This window comes from Anser brachyrhynchus (assembly GCF_964034855.1).
Source record: "Anser brachyrhynchus genome assembly, chromosome: 19".
In the NCBI taxonomy this organism is placed as follows: Eukaryota; Metazoa; Chordata; class Aves; order Anseriformes; family Anatidae; genus Anser; species Anser brachyrhynchus.
In genome coordinates this window covers 500,157-527,901 of record NC_137712.1, presented here as the reverse complement: position 1 = coordinate 527,901, position 27,745 = coordinate 500,157, and the positions used below count along the sequence as shown (strand labels likewise).

General features: G+C 39.0%; 1 protein-coding gene across 4 annotated transcripts in view; it reads right to left on the bottom strand.

The window, feature by feature from the left end:
- LOC308180299 (uncharacterized protein) overlaps window positions 1-18,629 on the bottom strand; it is a 33,914-nt gene extending 15,285 nt beyond the window's left edge. For all 4 annotated transcript variants that reach the window (XR_013940874.1, XR_013940875.1, XM_080561635.1 and 1 more), the window contains exon 1: window positions 17,952-18,629. The gene's annotated coding sequence lies outside the window, so the exon portion shown is untranslated. The remainder of the gene's footprint in view (window positions 1-17,951) is intronic.
- Window positions 18,630-27,745: the final 9,116 nt, after the last annotated feature.

Here is a 27,745-nt window from a genome sequence, read left to right as displayed (position 1 = left end):
ATACATATGGAAAGGAGATAGTGTTACCCCACTCCTCCTGCATGAATGACCCTAAGGAAAAACATCACAGGCCATAAATCTCCATTTTAGTCTTTTAGCCAAAAGCTATATCTTTCTAGTCAGTTAATAGCATTTTGACGGGGTATGGAGCTGAAAGTGAGGTAAAGGATAATGCAGGAAGATCCAGTAGTTTAGAGACAAAATTCTTCACACCACTGCCCTTGAAATGGGAGTACTGGCAGTGTATGTCTGCACTCTCAGAAGATCTCTATTGTCCACAATTTCTTTTAGAAGTTTTATGAGTGAAGTTACAGACAAACAAGGATGTCATTGCTTTAGCCAAAAGCAGACTGGGTATAGACAGAGGGTTTTGTAATGCCCCCATGCCCTCCCCTCAATTCCTAGTACTATAAAAATTCAACCTGCAGTCTTTTTGCACTCACACTGATGCCTCTCACTTCCTTCAGGTTTTTTTTACAGCCCTACCATCAGTCCTCACTATGCCATTAGTTTGCATCCTGGACCACCTTCAGTTCTGCTACTCTCTGCATGCTGGTGGCACAGCCTACCTCCCTGTGGTGGCACAGACCACACATGCAGGTCTCCAGAAGAGAAAAGCATCCTATTTTCTTACTTTCTTGCCTTGAATAACCTGTGCCAGTGTTGGCACAGTCCAGCCTGAGACCTGTGTTAGATGTCTCACGCTCCTCCACCCTGCCAGTGGGACCTTCCCTGAACAAAGGTGCTCTTCACCTCCAGCAGCAACACAGACAGGTGAAGACACTAGTGCAGGCAGATGGGTACATGGACACCCAAGCACAGGGGTGTCATGCATATCAGGGGTCTGTTAAAGAATAGCATTCTTAGTGCCTGGGCTACCCACACATTCATGGCTGGAGCAGTACTTTCCCTCAAAGATACAGTCAGCCTGGTAAAATACACTGTTTCTCTAGGCCTTTAGTCCATGCTCATCAACATAACTTGTGCTTGTTGATTTTATTCACTTTTCTGCTAATGAGATGGAATAACTAGCTACTTTTGTGGGCCTTGTTTTATACCTAGAGGGGCTTCCTGTGAGCAAAGTGGACAAGACATATTTGGGTCTCCGGGAACATGTTTTAGAATTTCTGAGAAATCATCACTTAAAGAGTCTACTGTGAAGGCACTGACAACCCCTGAATGTGAGCACTGGACAAGAGGTGAAAGGAGCCAGGGCTTGCTGTCACTGCTTAATGTATCTGCAGTATCCTGAAGGCATGCATGGAGGAGGCAGAGGGATAGCGGCAATGCTGCAGCTTAACTCTTGTTTGTGACATATTACATCTAGGAGAGCAAGAATTGCCTTGTAGGGAGCATAAATCAGTGACTGCTTTCAGCTTTTAAAATAAGGTAAAGTTTGCATTAATATAATTATACCCTATGATGCAAATAAAACAAGATATGACAGATAGAGATGGCTGCCACTACTAAATTAATGTTGCAAAACTTAAGTGACTAGCAGTTGGAAGGAAGCTCAAAGGAGATTTTACTCTCTCTGACACTGATATTGTGTCTAACATATCTCTTTTTAAAACTTTTTGCTGAATTTTATATACTTAAAAAATAATTATGATTGCCTTGAACAGCATCATTTAAGCCAAATTTATTGAGGTGGTACTGTGCAAACTTCATACAGTTCAACAAGGCCAGGTGCAAGGCCCTGCACCTGGGTCAGGGCAACCCCAAACATGAATACAGTCTTGGTGATGAGTAGACAGAGAGCCCTGCAGAGCAGGATGTGGATGAAACAGCTTGACGTGAGCCAGCAATGTGCGGTTGCAGCCCAGAAAGCTGTCTGTATCCTGAGCTGCATCAAAAGAAGGGTAGCTAACAGGTCAAAGGAGGTGACCCTCCCTCTCTATTTTGCTGGAGTACCTGCAGTGCTGCATTCAGCTCTGGGGCCCACAGAATAAGAAAGACATAGACCTGTTAGACTGGATCCAGAGGAGGGCCACAAAAATGATCAAAGGGCTGGAGCACCTCTCCTACAAAGACAGGCTGAGAGATTTGGAGTTATTTAGCCTAGAGAAAAGAAGCCTCCGGGAAGACCTTATAGCAGCCTTCCAGTACTTAAAGGGGGCCTACAGAAAAGATAGGAATGGACTCTGTATCAGGGAGTGTAGTGATAGGACAAGGTATAACAATTTTAACCAAAAGAGGTTTAGATTAGAAATTAGAAAGTAGTTCTTCATGATGAGGTTGGTAAGGCACTTGAACAGGCTGCCCAGAGAAGTCATGGATGCCTCCTCCCTGCAAGTGTTTAAGGCCAGGTTGGATAGGGCTTTGAGCAACCTGTTCTACTGGAGCATGTTCCTGCCCATGGCAGGGGGTTTGGAACTAGATGGTCTTTAAGGTCCCTTTCAACCCCAACCATTCTATGGTTCTATAATTTTATGATTCTATGATGATTTTATGGTTTTATGATTGATTTCAAAGTCCCAAATAACTTTCTTCAGTCACCAGAAAATAGTGCTATGTTCTTTGTGGTATTTGTTTCTTGGCAGTGATGTAACATTTTCATATTACATACATGTATTCCATTTTCCAAATTCAGACTAACTGAGGTTATTATTTAACTTATCTCTAAAGTAAGTCTTACCACATATCTCCAAAAGCCTACCTCTACATGTCCCATAGACAAGCTGACAGGCTACAAAAGCAGGTAGCTATAAATCTCCAATCAGAGACAGCTAGAACCACAAATTGGAAAATCCTACAGAAATCCATTCAAGAAGCCACAAGGTTGAAGATCCTGCTCTGTTGCCCTTTGCAGTGTTTGACCCTAAAGCCAAACCACATAAAAACGGTGTCTCAGCCCAAGCTGCCCAGTGTAGTGGATACAGAGAAGGGCAAGAAGGCTGTCAGCTTGCTTAGGCCAACACACTTGTTTTAAACCTCAGATAAAATAGGAGCTGTGTTGTTATTATTTACCTTCCTTAGGCCGTCACAGCAAAAGCAAGAGGAACATTACTGTTTGCAAAATAAGGTACATAACGTAAAAGATTGTCATACTTGTCCCTACCATTCTCCTTTATCTCTCACTCACTATTGTAGACCATTTAGTCTTTACCTCCATTGCAATTGTGAGAGCCCAAGCTGCTTCCAGTTTGTCTGAGCAATATTAAGTTTCACCAAGTCATTTGCTGTTCTGAGGATACTGAAGTTTTGCAAACTCTCCATGTTTTCAACCTCACTGAAAGGTTGAATCCAGGAACCTAATACTGATCAGTGCCAAAGAGCAGGCAGTCTTCAGCATTGTCTGCTAAATGTCCCTCCCCACGCACCAGCACCTATTCTATCCTGAGTGCACATCACAGATCTTCTGAACGCATTATAAATAAAGTCAGGGTGACAATGATAACAAATAACAGCCCTGGTCAAAGGAAAACAAGACCCAACAGAAGGCACCTACACCATGACAACTGTCAGCTACTTGACCCATTGCTGCTGCCATGGCAAAAGCTGGGCCATTTCTGGGAAGGCCACGTAGCAGCTGTAGTTCACACTGTTCAGTAAAACAATTAATGCAATCAGTTAACTTTCCAAGAATATCTTGTCTAATGAATCACTAGACAATTAACCTGAACAATCATAGTGTGTATCAGTATTGCTTGAATAATCCCCAAGGGAATAATTAATAGTGTATCACATAGAGGAATGTGTAATGCATTACTGGATCCTAACACAAGACAACAACTCTCTAGCACATTGTCAGTGATTTAGAAATGAGTCAATAGATGGAAGACAAGGAGGAAGAGAGCATGGCAAGATATGTGGTAACTGATGTAAATACATGCTGAGAATTTAGAGAATTTGTGTGCCTCTTTAAGACAGAAGCAGGAAGAAAGTTACTTATACTCAATGGTCATCTTCTTTCTGGATATGGGTTTTAGACATCCCTATGTCCAGCCTACCAGTCTGACTTGTTCTTTGTCTGTTGCAGACCCTGGTGTCTAGATATTCCATACTTCAGTCATATTTCATATTTAAATTCCTTTCTAGTTAGCCAGTTAATTTCATTCTTTCAACCCAAGCAAAGTTGGGTGAATAACTCACACAAGGGATACTCCAGGCAGAAATTATATATCAAAATAGAGGCAAATTTCCCTTCCTCTGTGCAGCACAGATTTCTGACACTAACCCAGAAGCTTACAACCACCTTTGTGCCATTCCCCAAGGCACAAAACATTCATCCTCAATGCAATCTTTTAAAAATAATCTAATACCCTACACTCTTCAGTGCCACAGAAGCTGCAATTATTGGTTTTGGTTGTATAGGGTATCCAGAAGAAACATCACTGACTTCTCCAGAGTATGGATATCCTTGCATTCCTCCAAAGCGTGCTAGCCATGTACGGTGCAGACATAAGCCAGTTCACATCATCTGGGCTGGATGCCAGGGTTCTCTTTCTGGCAGGGTCCAGCAAATAGAGAGAGGGACGTAATATTTTAATAGATATAACAGAATGGTGCCTTTGTCTGTCTCAGTTTCCCATCTTCATAGGATTCATTATTATGTGTATTAATATCCATATAGATCAATATTAGAGATTAAGCTAAGCACTGTTACGCTCCTTATGTCCCCCACAACAAGAGCTGGCAGGCACCATGGGACAGAGATAGTTGCAGTGTGGGAGACAAGGTTATTTGAAAATGGGAAAGTGTGGATAGTGACTAGCAAAACTGACTGACTAGAGGTAGGTTCCCAACCCAAATAGCAAGTGAGAATTGACAGCAAGGTGCTATAAACTGTGATGGACCACAAAAAAAGAGACAAATAGAACACATTTAAGACAGTAAAGAGAGCCAGTAGAAGGATGAATAGAGAGGATGAATTTTTTTTTTCAGATGAAAATTATCTTTGTAATTTGGGCAGGGTAAGGAAGTCTGAAAAAGCAGGCTGCAGTATTGGAGCAGAAAATTATGAGAGCTTTAGAGGCAATTTTTAAACAATGCATCAAGCTGAAACTAATTCTAATGACACGTGAATTCCTACTATCTTTCCAGATACCTAGAAGTGTGCCTGTTAGGGCTGCATCTTGTAACTGCTTTTTACAATACAAGGTAAATGATTTTCTGTCATACTCTTTATATTAATTATGAACCATATGTGAATTGTGCTGATACCATGCCTGTCAAATTCACCAAAACATTCAGCAAACTCAGGGCTACAGCTTGTGTGCAGGGAGAAAACAAACTCAGTACTGGGGGACTGTTCCTGTCTCTCAAATATTCTATGAACTGTACACATCTGCTTTGTATTCAAATGGCGATAGCAAAGTTCATTGCTGATGAATTTTGATTGGATAACCAGAAACCTGTTAAATAAGCCTTACTCCACTTCTTTTTCTCTCAATCTCTTCTCAAGATATTTATTTAATTTCAGATCAAATAGATCATCTTGATGCTTCATCTAAAGCTTTAGGGCAACCATCTGTCTCTGATCCTCCTGATCCCCTGTAACAAGCAAGATCTTAGAAGCTGCAGTAGGTTGATATAAAGCTAAATCCCAGAATGAGTTCAGATCTTAAAGGCATTTACCAGTGAATCCATAAAAGGAAGAGCAAGTACTAGCTGAATGCTGAAGGTACATGAAAAGCTCTCCTATCAATGCTAACAAACAACCCCCCCCCCAAAAAAAAAAAAAAAGAAAAATCACCAAACTAACAAAAAAACAAACCACAAAAAAACAGGGAAAGAGAAGAAAATAAGGAGTCATTTGTCACCTGCTGAACTTTTATCATAATGTCTGCAGGAAAAGAAATATCCTGCCCTGCTCCATCAGACTTGATCTGCAATTTCTTGACTGCTTATCTCAAGGTCATTAGAAATGTGCAGAAATGCTGCCCTGGAACAAATGAACACAGCTTTTCCAGCTCTTTGGATTAGAAACCTATGTCTGCTGAAGATGCCTCACTGATGGAGCATTAGAAATTGCAAGGGGAAAAATGTCAACAGCCTTGTACCAGGCAGAAGGCTTGTCAACACTCTAATGAACTATGATTGCAAATGTGAGGGAGGGACAGGGATTGGAAGACCTGCATGTCCGTGATACTAGTAGTCAGTTATTAAAAAATGAAGCTAAGTTGACTCCTCATAAAAGCCCTTTGGTGGAAAAGCTCCCTTTACACACGTAACACTGTGAAAAGACATAAATAATCCACAGTCCTATGTCTTTCTTACTGCAGAAAATATTGCAGGTAATGCTGACATTGTAGGAACATAAAAACAGAGATATATATCCACTGTGAATAACATATTTTTCTTCGTAAGGATGAAGGGTACATTAAGTGACCTTTCTTTCCAATAGGATAAGAAATCTAATGCTGGCTTAAGAAACTTAAAAGTTGTTAGTAGTTATATATTACTGGCAACATATTTTACACTAGGCAGCTATGAAGAAAAAGTCATAAAAAATGCAATTAAGTGTCTGAACTGTTGTTATTTTGGAAATTAAACCAACACACAGCATCCTTACTGCAGCTTATATTACGTACTTAATGACTTGTGCACAGTTATTTTCACCAGTTTAACCATGCTTCTTTTCCATAAAAGTCTGCTGTTAATAGATCCTTTGGGAACCTTGAAAATAACAAGATCTGTAATAAAAAAATTAATAACACTGGGAGAAAACTCACGTTAGGAAGGCTTTTTAGAGCACATTAAAGGATCTATTAAAAAAAAAAAAAAAAGAAAAGAAAACCCCCAGTGCCCTGTAGCAGGTAAATGTGAATGACCATTGTTGAGATTTAAAAGAGGGGAAGTCCAGTCTTCAAGAGAGTATGCATTACTTTACTATGTGCATGACTTTGTGGTTGTTGAGAATATTACTAGACTCTCTGATGTTGTATTAAATAATTTTATTCTCTTGATAAAATCAACCACAATAATAGAGATTATGTGTTCTTAATAAAATGGACTCTAATTTCAATGGAACAACTTTCAGGATGTCCCGTGTCTTGTGTTACATGGGAGGTTGGAGCAGTTGATCACTGTGGTCCCCTATAAACCTTATAAATCATTGACCAAGGCAGACCACTCCCCTAGCCAGAAGCACTGCTAGCTGTGTTTCCTTTGTATTGCTGTGTATGTTTTCAGACAGACGTTTGCTTGTATAGTGGTCCTTCTGCACTGCAGTGCAAACACCAAGGGCATATTCACACCTATGGTTCATGTCACAGGAGTTCAAAACATTACCACAATGATCTTGTCAAATTACTAGCATCTAAGGATAAACTTGCAAACTGCAGCTTCCCTGCCATGGAATTTGCTTGAGAAATGTCTCACATACTCTCTTACTCATGCTCCACCTTTGTTGCATCCTCATTTGTTCCAATACAATTGTCTATGAGATTGCACTGTAAAGTGAATCTTCAGAGTGACCTGTGTTGAAAATAACTCTCTTTAAAAAATCATCTATAAAACAAACTCACTGTCAGTAAATAGACCTAAATTAAGACTGCAACTGAACTGAGTAATCCCAACCTGTGTACCTCTCAACAGCTATCTAAAAGCTGCAGTGCTGCTTCCACCCTTTTTACCCTGACTCAAAAGCACTGGGGTTATAATAAGGACTAGCAATTTAAGAACTGTGGTATTCAAGAAAAAAAATAAATAAAAATAAAGCAAACAGTTTTCTATTTCACATTACTAACAAGTTAGGTTGGCATTTCTTTGGGAGACTATGGTAGCTCTGGAATATTAATAATGCCTTTCTCACAGACTATTAATGCTTAATTCATCTACCGATTTGCTGCTGATTCTAACCTAAGATTTTTGGCTCTTCCTGACAGTGATGGCAGGGGTTGATGCGAGCAAGCTGAATTATTTTGGCTGCAAATAAAAATTCTAATATATATATGTCTGCAATGATCAAAAATCCCCAGATGCAGGAGAAAACATAGCCAAAATCTTTGATGGGTCTTCTAGTGTTGGAATTTACGGCTATTCCTATTGCAGATACTATTGCTGCCATTCTCAAGATAGAAAATGTGAGAGGGTTACAAGAGAGGAGCAAAGTTGGAAAGTATGAGACAGTAGGTCTCTCAGTATTCCCAGAGGAACCAGATAAGGAATGGGATGCACTTAGAGAAGTGCTGGAAGCAAAATCCATTGCAGGAATAAATCAGTGACCACTGCAAAACTAGTAATACCATAACTACTTTCCCATCTCTCAACTCTTGTGGGAAACATGAGGAAGCTGTGGATGTATTATACATAATTCTTATGTTTGAAGATTGTGAGGATTTGTTACCACATCCTCCAATAGCACTGAAGCTAAACTGTGCTGAAAGCACACAGGATAACCCATGCTGTTGATAGAGCAATGAAGCTGAAGCACCACAAAAATACTCCTGCCTAATACAACGGTGAGAAAGCCCTCTTTTCCTAGCCATCCTAGTGAAAGAGATCCCTCAGACCCTTCAAAAACATGAAGAAAACTTTATACAAAGGCTGTGTGGCAAGAGAAGCACTTGAGGGCATGCATGTGTCTTCCTCTTCCTCAAAACATCAAGTGCCCATCCTGTCTTTTGTTGAATGCTCTGGAATTAAGCTGAGGAAAAATCATATTTATGATGGATTTTCTGGCAGCTGTCTGTGGTCAGAGTTTTGAAGCCTTGACAGTCACTGTTTGATCCTTCCCTTAGTATTTTTTTCAGTCCTAGCTTTTTTTCTTTTCAGTCCAGCATAATTACCCAAGTGATTTAAAATATTTTTGTGAATTGATCACACCCAAAGGAGGACACCATCAGAAGTCAGTTTTGTTTATTCTTGTGTCATACAGACTTTGTCATGCACCACAATCATAAAGGGGCACTTTTGTAAAAGCACACATGAATTCCTTGATATGATGGAAATTACTCTGAAGACAAGTTGTAAAAGCCCATATGTGTGAGAATTCTTTGTATCCTTCTAAACTGTAAGCTTTAGTGTGAAATATATTTTAATAACTAACATATCCTTTGCACAGATGAACAAAGGCTAGTAGACTACAGCATACAATATTTCCATTAGAGTTGCTGTTTTTATTATTTTTTATCCCAGCACCCAAAATATGTCAGGCAACAAACATGAAAGAATGCATTAGCATACAGATTACCTGAGGGAGTAAAATTAACGATTGCCATACTGATTCTATTATGCAGGAAACTTTATATGTTCTCTTGACTTTATGACAGTAGGCAATCAAAACTGCTTACTAAATACTAGTTGCACATGAGGTGGCCAGAAAAGCATCAGTTTTATAACCATACAGTTCCGGCAAATATTTACATATATTTCTGCAGCAGCAGTATCTAAGACCTAGGTCCCTGACACCTGACATCATTTCCCACGGATTCAAAGCAGAATGTTGGTACAAAATTAAAAGGTTCAATTATCATAATTTATTGAAACATTCTGTTGCTCACTGTCTCTAAAGAACAATTTGTATATTTGAGAACTGTCTTACCACATGGAGAAGCTAAATGGTTAAATAGTGAACTGACATCTAGTGCTCTGACAGAGCCAAGAATGTTACTGCAAAGGTCACAAAGTGAGTTGCACAGTCCCCAAATAAAATGAACCAGAAGATTCCACGTACAGAATATTACAGTTCTGAGCATACTCTTGACATCTTGTCGTATACATATCAATGTTATAAACATCATAATAGTAGTTCCCTTTGAATGCAGTGCTTAAACATATAATGTTCTTACAACAAATTCCCCATTTTTTCAGGGATTTGAAAGCCATACATTTTCAAAGCAATATGCTCAATATGAATGAGTAATGAGTCCAATAATGAGTCCCTGTTATGTGTAGACAATGACTAACCAACAGAGACAAAGATATGTATACAATGTCTCACATATTTTTATTTAATTCTTCTATTCATCTACACATCTACCTGGCAAAACTGGCAGCAAGAGAAAAGCATTATCTATGGAAACTACTCTTTAATGATTAGGATGTAAAATGTTTTTTGAGCTCTTAATCATATACAAATAGGAGGAATATCTCTTTGTGCTGCAAAGCAAAACCAGCAGGTTGCACCAAGCCAAGAGAGAACAGACACGGCTTGGTCTCAGGACCTTGGCTGAGAAGAATGTCTGGCAATGACGGTCACAATCTGCTACCCCTTTGCCTGCCCTGCACCCCGCTATGTTCCAGAGGTGTCTCAGTCTGTCTAAGAGCAACAGCTGTGCACCCATTAGTAGCCCAGGTACTGAAGTAAAAACAGCACTTACAGCACAAATACATGGTGACCTTCATTATGTTTTTCCCATGGGTGAAATTAAAATTAATATATTTTGTTCCTCCATTTGCAATGCATTGAGTACAGAGTTAGTCGTGTGTGTTCTGCTGATTTAAGTAATTACCTGAACTATGATAACATAATGACATGACTTAGCGGTTTGTCTTATTAAATATAGATATATAAATAGCAGGCTGTCTATAATCTAGCTGCTGAAGCCTCAAAAATAATCTAATTTCACCCTTATTTTGTGACTTATTCCTGTGCAGTCACAGCCAGCATTCATGAAGAAATACATGCACTCCATGCATCTAAACTGACTTTCCCTTGCAATGCCAGTTTCTTGCTAAACACACTGTTGCTTAGTGCTTGTAATACCAGAAGCAACATTTTTTAAATAATTCTAAAGATGTAAAAGAAACTGTGGATGCTATTTCTTTCACATCTTTCAATCCACTAAGCACCTGTTTCAGTGATATCCCATGACTCTGAATTTTACAAGATAACCATGGGAGGAAAGTGTTTCGTGCCCTCAGCTGTATTTTTTCTTACATTATTTGAAAGGGTAAATGTGAAAGCATGATTTTCTGTGGAGTTTTTTGAGTTGTCATTATTATGTTCTCTCTTTTCCATCTCTTCGTTCAACAATACAACGTTATTTACAACAAAATCAAACCCTTTTTGTTTCCTGCCTCTAGTCTCTCTGATCTTTGTATTGCATCACTTTAAGAACAAGCAAAGTTATATTTTCTCAAAAAATATATCAGTAGAATACTTGAAAGCCAAATTCATTATAAAATTCATACTTTATCCCAAATAGTGTCCCTTAGGAAGTTCATGTGTATATTTTTTCCAAACTGCCTTTTTAGTTCAGTTGCTCTGCAACAGTTTCTCTGGAGATCTGAAAACACCTACTGACCAGCAGTGACACCAAAAATCCAACAAGTTACTGGTGGTTTTAGGAGTTGCAGCTGAGACATCAATTCAGCTAAGGTGTAAATAAGCCTTCACAGGCTTCATAAAGTCACCTCTAACATCTGCTCTTCTTAATGCAAAATGGTGAGGGGAAGCATCACAATTATGAGTCTCTGTCACAGAGGTAGGATTGGGGTACTGGCTGGCAATGACTGTCATATGACAAGTCCTCTTTTGTTTATGGCAGAGAATACCTTGTCTGCAGAATAAATGCAGCAGGACATTACAGGTGCGTTTCAGCAGAATGCCAAGTATCAGCTTTAAATTATAACATGACTACTTTTCAGACTTTTGATAAGGGAGACTAGTTAGAACTTTACTCTGCTAACCCTGCCTTTCTTCCCTGGGATACCAAAAATGAATCACTGTAGTTAAACTACATAGGGCAGTCTCCATACAACAGGTGTGAGGAAAAAGTGACCAAAATGCCACGTTTTGTCAGAAAGCAATGAGGATTATAAATCTGATTCTTTCACAGTGCAGCCATTTGTTACTGGCATAACCAATTTTTAGCAAAACCATTGTTTTCAAGCTTACTTGTGGTTTCATTATTGCAAAAACATTTCCAACTCAGTAACAGTCTATACAGAAAATTTCTGTTATATAATTAGAACAAGAGCCATTCAGTAAAATACTGTTTTTCTAACTGCAATGTAGCAGAAATCCTGTTGTTCATATCTGTAGTTTTGGCCAAGGTGAAACGATGGGTTAAGGAGGATGTATGCCTGTTTCTTTACCACAGTATAACTCATTTCCAATCCACCCTGTGCTAAAATCTGAGAGTGCAGATCCCTTCCAGTGTTTGGTGTTTGTACTGGGATCTGGTTCTTCATCATCACTACCTTTTGAATGTCTATTGTCAATGCTGACAAATGCACATTTGCCTTCAAACAAGAACTGGAAATATTTCTAGGATTATCCTGCATGTCAGTGTCACTACCCACTCACTTAACAATCACTCAAAGAAATGATATAAAATATCACTTTTTTACATAGATGAATAATAGAGTGTTTGTCAATCACTTCTAGGCTGACTGAGCCCCTTTAACTCTCTGAAACTAGAGTCCTTTTTTTTTTTTTCCTAAACCTCCCGAGAAAATGTTGACAAAACAGGCAATTTTCTGTAATTTCTCTGTGAGCTTCTGTCAGCATGAGAGGCAGTCAGAGCCCGCTCATTTCAGATAACACCATTGGGTAACCTTTGACATCCACCCCCTTGCTGACTTCGGAGGCTCCTCTAAGTGTAACAGTTGTGTCTTTCAGGTTGCAGGATGCAGGACCACAATTTGGGCTCTTGTTCACTGAAGGCAGCCTTTGTTTCCCAGCTGGCTAAGAAGCTCTTATAAAAGGGATAAGAAATGTAGTTAATAGCTCAAGAGTGGCCTAATCATCGGCTGCTATTACCCCTCCAATATTAGGGAGGATGACAGACCTATCAATAACAGAGCCCCAGGTGAGGTATGGGAGATGATAATGTGATCTTTGGCTTGGTCTTTGCTCTGCAAAACACAGCACTTATTTGAAAGAGAAGCCAGCATCTGTTTTTTTCTTCATATTGTGCCAAATATCATTCAGCTGAGCAGCTTTTGTGTTTTTCTGTCTTAAGCCACAGCAATTTGACCAATTTCATTTATAAGCAGAGATGAAAACTTAAGAACTTTCCTATCAGACCATGTAAGCTGGAAATATACACCTGTGTGCTTATGTCCACTTACATGATAGCAAAATGTGGCAAAATGAAAAAATAGGTGTCCAACTCATCTTGATATGTGTGAATGCAGTCACATCTGTACACAGATTTGTGCACATCTGTGTCACATACTGTTTTCCAAGTAGTTAGTGTTTCCCTGAATAAACAACATGCAAAAGCTAAACATTGAGCAAATGTATCATAGCATCATCTTATGGCCACAACAGACTAAAACACAGGCAAAAAACTACACGCTAGGGCAACTAGATGTGCTCATTACTCCTCACCACTAGGAAGAAGGCTAAGTTCCACAGTACGAGAGTCTTATAGTACCATATAATTTCAGAAATTATTATCTGGATCCAGTCTTCATACAGCCCAGTGGCTAGCACCACCTTGTTTCAGAGAAAGTGTTGTAGCTCTACATTAAGAGACAGAGACATCATTTCTTTCTTATTAAATCACAAGATCTCCAGTACTTAAAAGTATGACTTCCACAAATATTTTTATCAACAATATACATACAAATATTGCTAAAATACTGATATGAAAATGTTCCCATGTCACTGAGCTCCATACCCTTGTGTTCATTCACAGTGAGTCTTCCTGTTCTACTGTTACGAGGCAAGAAAGCCATGTCGCCATACAGATATTTACCTCAATTCTATGCTCCCATCTCATTCTTGGAAAGCCTAGATCACAATGCTGGACAGTCAGTAAGTAAACCTCAAAACAGAGCTCTTACTAATGCTCAGGGTACACTACACTAAGGCTGAAAATAGGACCACAGTCTCCACAATCAGAGTAGGGAAGGCATATTTCAGAATACATTTTCAGGGCTTCCTGGAGAAAGCACCTTTTATTATGCTGCTTTTCCACTAACTGTTTTTCTCTAGGAGGCTGACAGTCAAAGATCTGCCCTCCTTTCCAGAGGCCATATCCACAAACACTAGCTGTTATAAAGTGCTGTCAGTTAGGGGAGCTCAACTTCTCCTTTACAGGAGGAAAACGAAGAACACCTTTGTTCCTTCCTTCCAACCCAGGTTATGAGGAGAGGGAGGAAATGTGATTTTAGTCCTGGTTGGGACATCCCGTTAAGAAAGACCTGAGAGAGGGATGGGAACAGTGGAAAGGGGGAGGCAAAAGCTAAGGGGTGGTAAGAGAATAACCTGATGATTCACCCAGCACTCTCCTGGGTGCATTCTCTGCCCTCAGTCTAGAGGGGAAATTAGGACAGGCCCTGAGAGTTTTCTGACTGATTGCAACATGCCTGGGGTCTGGACCTTTAAGCAACTGCTGCTCAAGTAGCTGGTACAGGGACTAATTCATCTTTCTTCATGGCACTGAGAAACCCAGAATGCTAACCACAGAGTCCTTAGCAGGCAGCTGCATATTCCCATTAAGCTACACTGAATGAAGCCTAGTATTTAGAAGAGATCAGAGCTAAAGAGATTTTCTTTATTGTCAAAGTATGTTTAGTTTGTTTGTTTTTAACAGATTTCCATTTAATACTTTTAGTTTGAAATAAGGGAACCTTTAATACTGCCAAAGCGTATGCTGTTTTGAAACAGATCTAGTCTTTTGAGAATGTCTTTGTTTTCTTCAGGTATTTAATTGGGGTTTCATTACTAATGCTAGACTTACAGTAGCTAATGCCAATATAATACTTTCCTGAAACATTATTCAGAACTGCTTAAGCTAATATTTCCAAAGACGGAATTCTTTAAAAAACTAACGGCACAATCTCAAATGGCTTGGAGCCACATACCACAAAGTCTGACACTAAAACTTTTTTCACCCTAGGCAAGTTCTGTATTCATAAACTATTGTAGCAGTTCTTGGATTTACTTCTGCTATGGCAGCTTTTTTTCTTAAGCATGGCAGTCTGAAAAGCATAAGAATATGTAATCGTAAAGCTCATAAGAGCATGCAGTTGCCAGACTGGGATCTAAACCCAAGGAAATGTGAGCCCAGGAAGAAGTAATCCTTTTGACTGGCAGTAGCATGCAAAGGTGAAGGAACAATCTGCACTCAAGGCTGCCTGTAATCTCCTGATTCAGACGATTCAGCAGTTCTCTACAGAGAGACCACTTCATCTAGCTACTGCTGCTTTGGTCCAAAAGCACAGAGAAGAGCAGTTTTGATTCAAAAGAAGCAGCTGTTGTAGATGTTTAAGCATGCTAACAGGCAGGCTCCCTGCATAGAGTGTGCAATCACCATGCTCAGTAGGCACTGGAGTACTGTCAGCAGAACCTGCTCCGCCTCTAGTTGTCTACACCAGCACCTAAGCAGGGTGTCACGTGCTGACATTCTTCCTGCTTTAAGTCAGGTTGAAATCCTGACAGCTCCAGAAAAGCCTTAAACATGTTCCTGTAGCAACATCTGCTGAACTGCGGCAGCCTGGCTGTCCCAGTCCCTTAATGTTGCCCTTGTGAATGACAAGGTGGCTTGCAGTCTTGCCACGTACACAGCATAGGAATATGTAAATAAGGTCTGGAAGAATGTGCTGGTTTTCCTGAATCAAGGAGAAGCAAGATCTAACCAACTTGTCTGTGCTTTTCACATACTGTCCAATCAACTTGCAACCTGACAGCTGCCACTTTTTGTCTAGCCTAGAATGTATGTTTGGACCGTTCTCTTTTGTCTGCTAAACTCAATCTGTTTTCTAGGAGTGAGAGAAGTTTAATGTTTCTATTGTGCTGTAGTGATGCCGTTAGTTACATTAACTACCCTCCACCCAGAAATGACAACCCAGCCTACCTCCAAATTAGCCTTTTTATTGAATTCAATAAAGGATAAAACACATGACACTAAACTATTTGGTGGCAGGTTTGTTATAAACTCATTACTGGAAAAACAGCAATTGGACAGACCTTTAACCACTGTCATTGATTCCAGCACAGGGAGAGTGATCTATTGAGTTAATCAGTGAAGTTACTGCGGTTAGCAGTGTCTGTAAGCTACCCTGCTTGGGACTCAGTCAGATGCCTAGAAAAACCCCACACGTGTAGGCTAGTTATAGTCTAAATACAAGTGCTCTCACAAAAGCAAAACTACCCCACACCCCAAACAGAGCAGTTTTAAAGGCAGTACTTCAGATTGCAGGAAAAAAAAAAAAAAGCTATTCCCTGAATGGCTGGCCACACTCACCTTGGTCTTCTGCAGCAGTTCAGCCTTACAGATGACCTGCTTATATCTTGGTCCAGCACCACCAGGAGCCAGACCCATACCCTTCACTCTTGGGCATACAGCTGATGTCACATTACAGCCCATGAGGCCCAGGAAGACAGCAGATCAATGTAAAGAGGAGGCCCTGATTAAGCAGTTCCCAGCATACACTGCTGTTTATGCAACTCTGTCGAGATGTGGTTTTACAAACAGAGCAGAGTTTCATTTGTACAGATGATTCTTGCAAGACTGACCCTTTTGACCCTTACTGCTAGCATCATGACAAAAGTTTCGGTCCCTGGAACAGTGGTAACTCTCAGGGCTGTGTATCTAAGGAAAGGTTAACATCACACTTCTCCCCACAACGGCTGGACTTTAAGTTCCATTTGTGTTCCTCTGAATTCCTTTTCTTTCAGCAAGTTTGATGAAAAAGAGACGGCATCAGTATTAATACAATGCTCTATTCTCATTCCTGGACTCATATCAGAACTTAGTCAGTGAAACACTTAAAGTAAGGTTTGTTTCACAAGTAAGAATTAATTGAATTTTTGCAGGTATCAACTATCTAAGAGATTTAAAGACCCAGCAGCTGATAACAAATTGTTCCTGTAGGAACCTAGTATCAGTTTATCTCTAAATACATACTACTTGCAGGTCTTTTGTATCAAGCTTTGTCTTGATAATACCAGGATGCCATATGTGATGCCAAATCATTTTTTTTTAACATTCTTCTTGGCCATGGGATTCCCAGATAAGTGTCTCATCACACATGACAGTGCAGTTTGGAAAGCACAACAAAAGAAATTCAGACAGAAAGCAAACATTTTGTGTAAAGAAGTGTCTAAGGCACATTTTTGATGTGTGACAGAATTTTCTTTTTTTCTCCTCAGAAAATTGCTATAACAACTACCATAACTTAGAACTGAATTTCAGAGGGGTTCCAGACACACTGACACCCAAGTGCCTTGCATTTGCTACAAGAACAGAGTGGGACAGAAGAGCGTATCTACTCCCAGCTTCTCAGCACAACCTTTGCCATTCCACAGGTTTGTGTGCGAGTTCCCTCTGGTGCCTGCCAGGGACACAAGTTCTGTCTGTCGTTGCTGACAGGAAGGGAGAGATATATCTTGCCAAAGACACCATCTTTACAACAAAGATGCATAGTTCCCCCAACTGCTGTATTAAAACTGAGCTAAAATGCTTTTTAATAGAGGTTTTTTTTTTTTTTTAATGGGTTTTCCCTGGGATTTTCCCAGAATTTTGTGAGGATACTCAAATTCCCCCTAGAGAAAATGTTTTGTATACTATTTACTCAAATGAAAAACTACTATTTCCCATGAGAACTTTCTGCAGGTTTCTCCCTAGGACAAAATTCACTGTTTTTACATGAAAAGATAGTTAACTTGATCACCAGAGTTGCTAGGTTTGTGTTTTACAGAATAGCAGTTATTTTGTAAAACAGTTTACAGTAATAAATAGCATTTTTCACAATAATAGTTTTAAAAAGCAAGCAGACAAAAGCAAATGTGAGAACATGTACATCATCTGTAAAATTTTCTGTAGACCAAAAGCACATTAACTTTCCTGTAGAGAAATAAATATAACCACAGAACATTCTTCTAAGAGGCCCTTTGCAAAAGTATAGAAACTAAAGCAAGACAATGAACTAGACCAAAAATTTCCAGGAAGATTTTATCTAATTCATGGCCTAACAACACAAAATCCAGTAATACCATTTTTCTTCCTCTCTGTAGATAAAAATATGTATGTCAATAGTCTCCTGAACAAGTCTAAAGGTTTTCACAGAATTTTTGTCGCTGTACCACAGCTGAAATGTCTTACCTATTTGACTCCAAAAAGCCACTAACATTGACACAGGTAGGATAGCAAAAACATGCAAGTCTAGAAGCAACAGCATAGCAGTGTTTAATCTCAGTCATTTGAGAAAGTAGAAGTGCATATGCAAGAGCCCAGCTGTTGAACATAATGAGCTTCCCCAGTTTATCAAGCTGCACTGCCACACTTGGGGAAACCTGATAAGCACAGCCATACCACAGCCAGCTTGCACACCTGTGGAAGGTCAGCAGTAATTTCATCTCCACAAAGGCAACATTCAAGAGACTGCTATGTTTCTTTTTTTCTAGTACCTGTTTCTGATTAGATACCAAGAAGCTTATTCAGAATAGCCAGCATTTATTATAGGGCTTTGTAGACTCATTCTCTTGTGAGTATCTGAGCTGCCTCAGTTTCCCTGTGGCAGCAGGAGTCCATCACACAAAATGAACCAGTTTTCTGCTTTTCTGAACTGTTTCTGGAACCAAACTTTTGGCATCAAAAATTTAGTACAAAGAAGGGAATGCTGGACTCCAAGTACTCCACTAAAAACTATTCACGTTTTCCTCATAACCACTTAATGTCAAATTAAGGGGAGCTGCTGCTCTTTAGCTGCATCTTAGCAGTCTTGTTCATCTGCTCTATTTTAATAAGATCACGTGCCAGTTGCAAGGAGAGAGCCTTGAATCACTGAGAGAGAACTGTCTAGCTGCCCTGGCCCCATGCATCCTCTGTGGATCTAACTGGTTCCTGGGGAAGACACGAAGTCTGTTGGATCACATTCCAAAATGCCAAACAATTGCTGACCTGGTAGTATCTTAAAGATATTTCACCGGTTAAATTAATCTGTTTTGTTGCTATTGTTTTGTTTCAGATTGTAAACATTCGGATTTGCAAGGCTTCTGTTTATCATATGGAGTAGCATCTTTCTGCCATGTGAGATCTGTATGATATTTTTTCTCTGCAAAATTCAAACTTTAACAGCCTTTACAAACATAATCTGAATAAAAAGATGTCAATATTATTTTCAGCAACAAAATAGTTAGCAACAAATCTATGACTCACAGACAGGTTTTATTGTGACTGAAGGGCTTTTCAGTTTACGGCAGTGAGAAAATCTCACTGCAGTGACATGCCATACTTCATTGGAACTGAGGGAGAGATGCTCTCATTTTCTGGCAGTGACAATAACAGATAGTCTCTTATTTACATGTCCTGTGCTAAGCAGATCTTTTTTTCTTTTTTTTTTTTTTTCCCTCAGCTATCTGTGCCTAATACTGCTTTCTTTGTCTTTAATTTCTTGTAAGAATTGTGGCCATCTTCAAACTTACTCCTTTTATATGCCCTGAATTCAAAACCTTCAGTGGAACTACTGTTCCTTCTTCACTCCTTGCCCTGAAAATTTGCTAATTTAACAGTTTGATTCTGTACGTCCTCAGTTACCCAATGATCAAAGTTGCAAGAACTTAGGACTGATCTGCATCAGGCTTTTAAACTATGAAAAGCTTTGGGAACCTCCAGAACGAGAGCAGATAGACTCCTGAATGTTTTTTCGTGATTCAAAACTAAAAAACGCACAATGGAAAATGAACTTTTTATTTGTAGATTTTCCTCAAACTGTTAAACTAAACTCATCGATGAATGTTGCAATATTTGGAGGATAGGAGGTCAAATAATTTTTTCATAGAGTTTTATTTCACTCATGAAAGTATGTGACAAGAAACTAATCACATATTGGTTCATCATTCCCATGGATATTCAGGAAATGCTGGGAAGACTCAGAGGGCTCCCAAGGTTAGAAACACTGCCAACAGCAGCACTCTGTACATCTTGTCAAAAGATTCCTAAGCTTATATGTTTTACTTTAAATTATATCCTGGTTTTCAAGTTTCAGGTTAGTGGCTTTACTAGAGACAGTTTGGGGGGTTTCATGCTTTGATCCTTCATTTATCCTGAAGGAAAGGGGGAAAAAAAAAAAAGGATCTTGTTAAGTGGCCAAGCCTCACTTATTCCCATCATATTAATAGGCCAAGTACCTCCCATTTGAAAGTTAAAGAAAGGAGATACTGATATAAAGTGCACAGAATGAAACCTTGATTTAATATTGGAACAGGCTAATGTACTTATAAGAAATAATATAAATAGAAAGCTTAAAATAGCTCACTGTTTAATGCACTGAAATGTGAAATGCATTCAAATATTTATATCCCCCAAACTGCTTTGAAAATACAAATGAGGAGAAAACATACAGACACTGTGTATTCCAAAACTTCTAAATTTTGGTCATTGTGTGATTTCTATCATTGATCCCATATCCAGCAAAATTAGATTTACTGTCCTCGCTTCTTATGAAATTACACAGAGGCTGCTGCTTTATTCCTCTCCAGGACAGTAAAAAGCAATAAAATTCTTGCAGATTTCGACAGCAGGCAATTCAATAAAAGGCTATGTATATTTTATAAGTACAATAAAGACAAGTCTATAGCTGAATCATAAATATGTTTTTTTGTTTGTTTGTTTTTTCTGCAAGCATCTTTTTTTGAATCTGTTTTCAGCACATGTTGGTCATCTCAGCATAAAGCTTTCCCTTTTTGGGAAGCAGAATGAAATTTATACCTTTATAATGTATAATTTAAGTTTTGCTCAAGGGATTTTGCAACATGCATCTATTTAAAATTTAAAGGTGTTGTGTAACTCAATACTTTCTTGCTCTTGGTTAGTGCCATAAAATTGTATGTATAATTTTTTGTTACGTTGTAAAGCATACCTGTCTTATCATTGTTGCATTCCCTTTCTTATGAGCAAACTATAAATATTTGATACATATATAATTATTTCTTAGACTTACATTAATGCTCATATTTTTTAACTCTGCAATAATGTAAGATAACATGGAGATGAATGGATTGGTGCATTTTTGAACAATAGTGCTATAGTGGATTTAGTGACGGTGCCTGTCTGTTAAAATATATAGTTTTATACTAATGTAGAACATAAGCTTAGCAACATGTAAATGAACTGTCCTTTACAATTACAAAGGTATAGTTTTTTTTCCTCTCATTTGGAGAAAGAAATTTAAAAACTAGGAAGGGGCAGGAATCAGATTAAAGAAAAAATATGCTCCCTATTTCCAGTCTCTCAGACAATTTCTGCAGCACTGAAAATAAGTCAGAGGTTTATCTGAGCAGGGAGTGTGGCATCAAAACTCAAGTTTCCTGAAACATGAAATTTTCTATGCATGTATGTAGTGTCCACAAGTACCAGAGGTTGTTATTCTGAGTAGTTTCCTAAGTAAGGCCTGACTGTACATCAAGGTACTATTGACATCATATTAGATCAAATGAGGACACAAACTTTCAGGATACCTGAACGCTGTGGGACAGACCTAAATACATTTGTTCACCATCATTATGCAGTTAAAGCCGTTATTGTACTTACTGTAAGATTTATAAAGAAAGATGTTTTGTTTACCAACAGAAGATGACCCAAAGTATCTCTGTCACAAAATCAAAATAAGTATGCTTTGGAAAGACACCTATGTCAGACCATCAAATGTCAAGGAAGTTTGACAGTTGACATTCAAACATTAACTTTCTGTTTATAATAGAAAAAGTGTGAAACCTGCCACTTTAAGAACAAATCATTTAAATGAATCACAGCAGGGACTATAGAAGAGGGGAAAAAGTACTGCTATAAAAACAAAGCACTAAAGACAAGTGAGAAAAATTATGATCTCTAAGCTCAGAAAGATTAAGATACGAGCAGAAAACAAAACAAAAAAAAAAGAGATCTATGGATTCATCTCAGATTTCTGTTTCCAAATTGTTGCTGAGTTGAAACCTGCTCTAAGATATTATCCATATCAGATCTACTAGTTGGAGCTCAGCATGTAAGTGCTGAAACCTTCCTAAAATAATGACAACTTTCTAGAAATCTTAATGAGAATTTTTTCTTCTGGCATTGCCATTCTGCTACTTGAAGATGTGTAATATGATGAGCATATACTTCTATAAATTTGTGACTTTGGTGGTTATTTATATCGGACACATTAATGAATCTCACTGGATCTGGATACACATGTACTGCCAGTGACATGATGTACAGGACAGCAGTGATCAAGGCCCAGATCAATACTCTAACTTTAGCTGTAAGTAAAACAGCAACAGTACATGCCCTTTTTATTTTCTATCCTATGACACGAAGAACTGTTGATAATGACGGACACCTAGCACCAAAGGACTCAGCTTCAGAGAGGCATAAGATTTTTCCCCATTTGGAGTTCAGCCATGGTTCTAAATTCCATTAGAGAAAGAGTACTAGAGTTAAAAATCCCTGTTACTTCTATCTGTCTCAGCAGTGTAAAATAACATCAGTGCAACTGCATGCCAGGACACAATGCCCTAGCTCATAACTCACAGAGTCCAGCTTAGTCCAGCAATTTATGCCAAGCAACTAGGAGTTTTAATTCAGATTTCCCTTCTGGGAAAATTATTGGAGGGGCAGGGTATATTTTTTATTATTCGTTTTAAGAAACACATATAAAGGATTTGATTCTGCAGTGAGAAAATTTAATGAGTATTTCCTTTAAAGAGGTAAGCAGTTGGCAGCAATATTACACAAAAGGAATATTTCAAGCTTTAGAGATCACAAGTATCACTCTTCAAAACAATTTCTTTCATACAGATATAGCGTTTCCATTTTCCAATAGTAAAAGGAAATGCCTCACATAATTTTGGGGTGTTTTAAAAGAAGACAAAAGCAAAACTTTCCAACTGTTCAACTCAATGACAAGAGTGGCCAGGTGGTGTCATGTAGTCAAATCTCTGGGAACAACACCAACTGTGTTTTCCTGCTGACCTCAGTAGATCATCAGGGGTCTACAAGTGTGACCATCGGGGTCAGCACATGAGCAGCAACGAGGCAACATCCCCAAAGGCTTCTAACAGAAGAAACAGCCAACAGCCAAACATACTTTTGAATTAAGTTCATTCTTCTTTAAAATAAAAAAAAAAAATAATGGAGAGATAAGCTAATGAGTTAATGAACCACCTGAAGCCTCCATGCAATTGGTATCCAAGGAATAATCAGTCTGTACGTTGAGCCAGATAATTCATATCTTTGTAAGAGAAAGAGGCCAGCTGAGTTGCCAACCGGTATTTTAGCCAGTGTTCTGTGCATTCATTTAGTAGACTCTAAAGAAAACAAAGCTATCTACCAAAATCAGCCATAACAAAACCAACCTGGATGGGAAGCTGATATATTGAAAAAACACCCAACTTCTGAAAGAAATGAAAAATATTAACACCTCATCCACCAAATATCCAGCAAAATCAGGAGAATGAAAGGAGGCTGAATATGTGCTGTCAAATATGCAAGCTACAGTGCCCTTATCTATGAGAAAAGCTCTACTGGGCCTTTTAACACAATTACCTCACAAAATGAAGCTGCATTTTTACGTAATAATTTACAATTCTATTACTCCCATTTTAATTCTGGTTATAACAACTACTAGGGCCCTTGTCTGTGCTACAAGTAAAATGCAAAGTAAATTTGGACATGCTAATAAAAGTTAATAAAATTATAGCATTTGATGTGGCATCCACTAAGCTTTTATATTTTTGTCATGGCCACAAGATGATCCCAAACTGAAGCTTCACTATTTACAGGTGTTGGGAAACATGAGGGAGCACCAAAAATGATAATATACTTGCTTATATTCATGAATTTGATCCAAATATTTATAAGCTCAGGAAGAAGTAAAACAGACAAATAATAGTTAATGCTGTTTCTACTTGATTCCTTTGCAAAACAGAAATTTTGATCTAAGATAACAACCTTGACCCTGCATGTCTGTTCCAGGAGTTAGTGTGTTTCACACACATGGACAACAGTAAGAGCAGAACAAGCCACATAAAGAAAATCTGAAATCTTTTTTCAGGCCACACTCATGGTTAATCATAACTGGCATTGCAGGTAGAATGCAATTCTTTGTCTGAAGAAAATGCAGGAATAGAAGGTCAGAAGAAAATAGCAAAAATAGCCGTTAATTCCCCAAATCCTATGAAGTTAATCATTATAGGAGTTCACAGCACAATATTTCTGGTGCTAACACAAAGAAGTGAGTGCTATCTGTTGGTTGGTAACTATTTGGAATTATTTTGTCTGTGTTTCACATTAAGATTTTATATACCTCTTACCCCGATGCCCATCTTCTCCCACTTCCATCCATGGAGTGTGCTGCAGCCAGCTGTCATGTCTTGCACTCCTTTTTCAACAAATATTTAGGCAGGAGCATCCTTTCTTTTCTCATTGCTCTGCACTATGGGATCCTGAATCTAAACAGGGACTACCACTGCTAATACCGTGTAAGTACTGAACCAATATAATATTCCACATCTTTGTTTACAGTGTTAACCAAAATAGCAATGCAGTATACACTCCTTAAACTTAAAGCAAGTGCAAAACTTCCTGATTGGCAAAGAATCAGGTGGGACAGAAGAGAATGCTTTTTTTGTTAATCATATTTAAGATTTTGTATCACATAGGTTTAGAAATAGAGATTTAAAAAAAAAAAATAATCCATCCAAAGAAGGTTTAGTATTTTCCAAAGATTATGAGGGAGAAAAAGAGGGTATGATTTTATATTCATCACCATGATCTCAGAATTAGACTCCTTTGTTCAGGGCTAGATCACACATGTATCCCATTCCAGCTGACTTCACATAGACAGTACATAGTCAGAGTCAGTTTCAATGAAAGGATGGGAGAAGAGTCTGGCAGATGAATAATCATCAGCACCTGACTAATTTAGCAGAGAAAGTAGTAGGAGCTTTTAAGAATGTCAGTGATGCCCCAGCCCCCAGTATGAACCTGGCATTAGTCAGGTTCACAGTTCTCCTGAACTGTGTGTTTTGTTGGTGTGGGCTTTCTGCTGCAGAATTATGATGTTATTTTAACCAGAGGATGGAGTTTGTTGAGTCAGATATCCATTGCATTTGTGTTGCTGACTCTTTACAGGAACCTGCTATTTAAAAAGTGATTTATTTTTTCCCTATCAAATGCTTAGCAATGTTACCTAGCTGGCCAAGCAAGGTACAAAGTTCATACTATGGCAGTCTAGAGAAAAATAAATAATACAACCTTACTAAAGTGGTTTGTGCAGTCAGTTACAGTGGAAATTAGATTACCCTTGTGATAACACTCTGAGGCTGTACCTGAACAGCTTGCCTACTAGTAAGGAGGAGCTGACTCCTATACCAGGAGCAAACTGAATACTCCTTCATCTTTTGGGGGGGAGGGGGAGGAGAAACACATGACTATATATATTTATGATCTATTTGGGACATCAGCTGAATGAACATACTGTATAAACCTGAAGGTTTTTAAGGCTTCTTTATATTTACTTTTTGATTTTAGAGATACCATAAATCCCACACAAATTGGAAGGAGACTGTAAGATTCTCCATGGACCAACCTTCTGTTAGACAAATCCAATGATAATAAAACTTTACATATAATGATCGGATCATGGTGCCTTAGTATTGTTTCTTTAGTGGCTTAAGTACCAAGTTAGGAAAAACGTTCATTTAGCTGATAATGTATATTAACCACTCTTCAGAATTAATGGGATTTAACACTGTATTGGGTTTACGTGACAAGGTTTAGGTAGTGGCAGGGCTGCAAGCATGGCCTCTGTGAGAAGAGTCCAGCAACTGCCCCAAGTTAGGGAAGGGCCAGTTCCAGACAGATCTGAAAGGGACCCGCTGCTGGCCAGAGTTGAGCCATGAGTGAGATGGGTTGCACCTCTGGGACAGCAGATTCAAGAAAGGGAAAAAGCTGCTGCGCAACAGCAGCTGGGAGAGAGGAGTGAGCAACTGGGAGAGAGAGAATCCTGCAGACACTAAGGTCAGTGAAGAAGGAGGGGAAGAGTTTCACTAGGTGCTGGGACAGAAATTCCCCTGCAGCCCATGGAGAGCCCCCTGATGGAGCAGGCTGTCCCCCTGCAGCCCCTGGGGTACCATGGTGAAGGAGAGTTCCACGCTCTAGCCTGTGGAGGAGCCCGCGGTTGAGCAGCCAGATGAGACCTGAAGGAGGCTGTGCTCTGCAGAGAACCCTCGCAGGAGCAGACGACAGGCCAGGGCTGCAGCCTGTGGAGAGAAGCCCACGCAGGAGCAGAAGATCTGGTGGCAGCTGCTGCCAATGGGAAACAGTGCTGGATCCCACAGTATGGACCCAGTTCTTGAAGAGCTGTAGTCTGTAGGAAGCCCATGTAGGATCAGTTTGGGAAGGACCGCATCCTGTGGGGCAGACCCCACGCAGGAGCAGGGGAAGATAGTGAGGAGGAAGAAGCAGCAAACTGTTCTGTACTGACCAGTCCTCATACCCCATTCCTCTGCACTGCTCAGGGGGAGAAAGTAGAAAAGGGTGGATAAGGGGAAGATGGTTTTAGTTTGATTTTATTTTCTCACTGCTCTAGCCTGTTATCAATAGGTAATAAATTACAGTAATCTCTCCATGCAGGGTCTGTTTTGCCCATGAAGGTAATTGGTGAGTGATCTCCCTGTCTTTATCTCAATCCATGAGGTTTTTTCATCATATTTTCTCTCCCTGGCCTTTTGAGGAAGGGGAGTGAGAGAGTGGCATGGTGGAGCTGAGCTACCCACCAGTGTTAAACCACCACAAACTCTGATCCAATTCCTTTTAAAGCAATTTCTATTACATTAAATTAGACAAGGCTAACTATGAAAGTCTAAAGTATTAAAGATCTTGTATTCACCTGCTGTCTATCTGTGAACTGTAAGTTGAACATAGCCCTTTGCTACCAAGAAACATGATTACAAATTGTTATTGACAAATTCTGGTCTTTCTAAAGTTCTTTTGGGGAGACATATGCTCAAGGCATACAATAACATTCATGTCACCTTGGAACATTACGTTCTGAGTGTTGTTGGTTTTAGCAAGCATTTAACAAGTACATTTTGGTCTGCACTACAGAGTGTCTCAATGATGGTAATATTCTGAGCCAGGTCATACACTCTGCTTGTTACTGTGTCAAGAGGTGCATCTCTTCTAGGAATCATATCTGGCTGCTTCACAAAACAGTAGCCAAGCTTAGCAAAACTTAGTATTGGCATCTGAGGTGACATCTACTCAATCTACATGCTGGTAGCAGAAATCGCTGATTGTTTTCTTCTCCTCTAAGCCATGTTTCCATTAGTACATTACCGTTATTGTTATCACCCTAATCGCCTAGTCAATAGTACTGTCCTGATGCTATATTTTTCCTATTTAGGTCTTAAATTTCAATACAGCAATTTTAAGTTCTGTGTTGAGATAGCTTAATTTATCTGATTTGATCCTATATTATTTTTAATATATTGTGCAGTCATCTATCAGTTCAACTTTTCCAAAACACTGTGCAGAGACAATTATACTGTCCCTTTGATGATGATGATGATGATTTGTCAAACAAGATTCTAATACACATGCTTCTGGGTGTCTCCTACACTACATGTCACATGTCCCCTTTTTTATGTGTCCATCTTTAGTACTCTTTCCCCTACGATGCAACTTAAAGTGCTAGAGATTTCTCTTCTGCAGCAGCTGCTATACTATGTAAATATTACCTTTTCAAATTTCATCTGAAAATCTCTTTCCTCATTCAAAATTTTCTTGCACTACTGCTGATCTTGCTCATATATTGCTTAAATTGCTAATGCATTCTGACAATGGCTACAAAAGATAACTTAATAATTTTGTTGTATTAAATATTGTCTATTTCCTCATATTTGTAGTAGATTTCT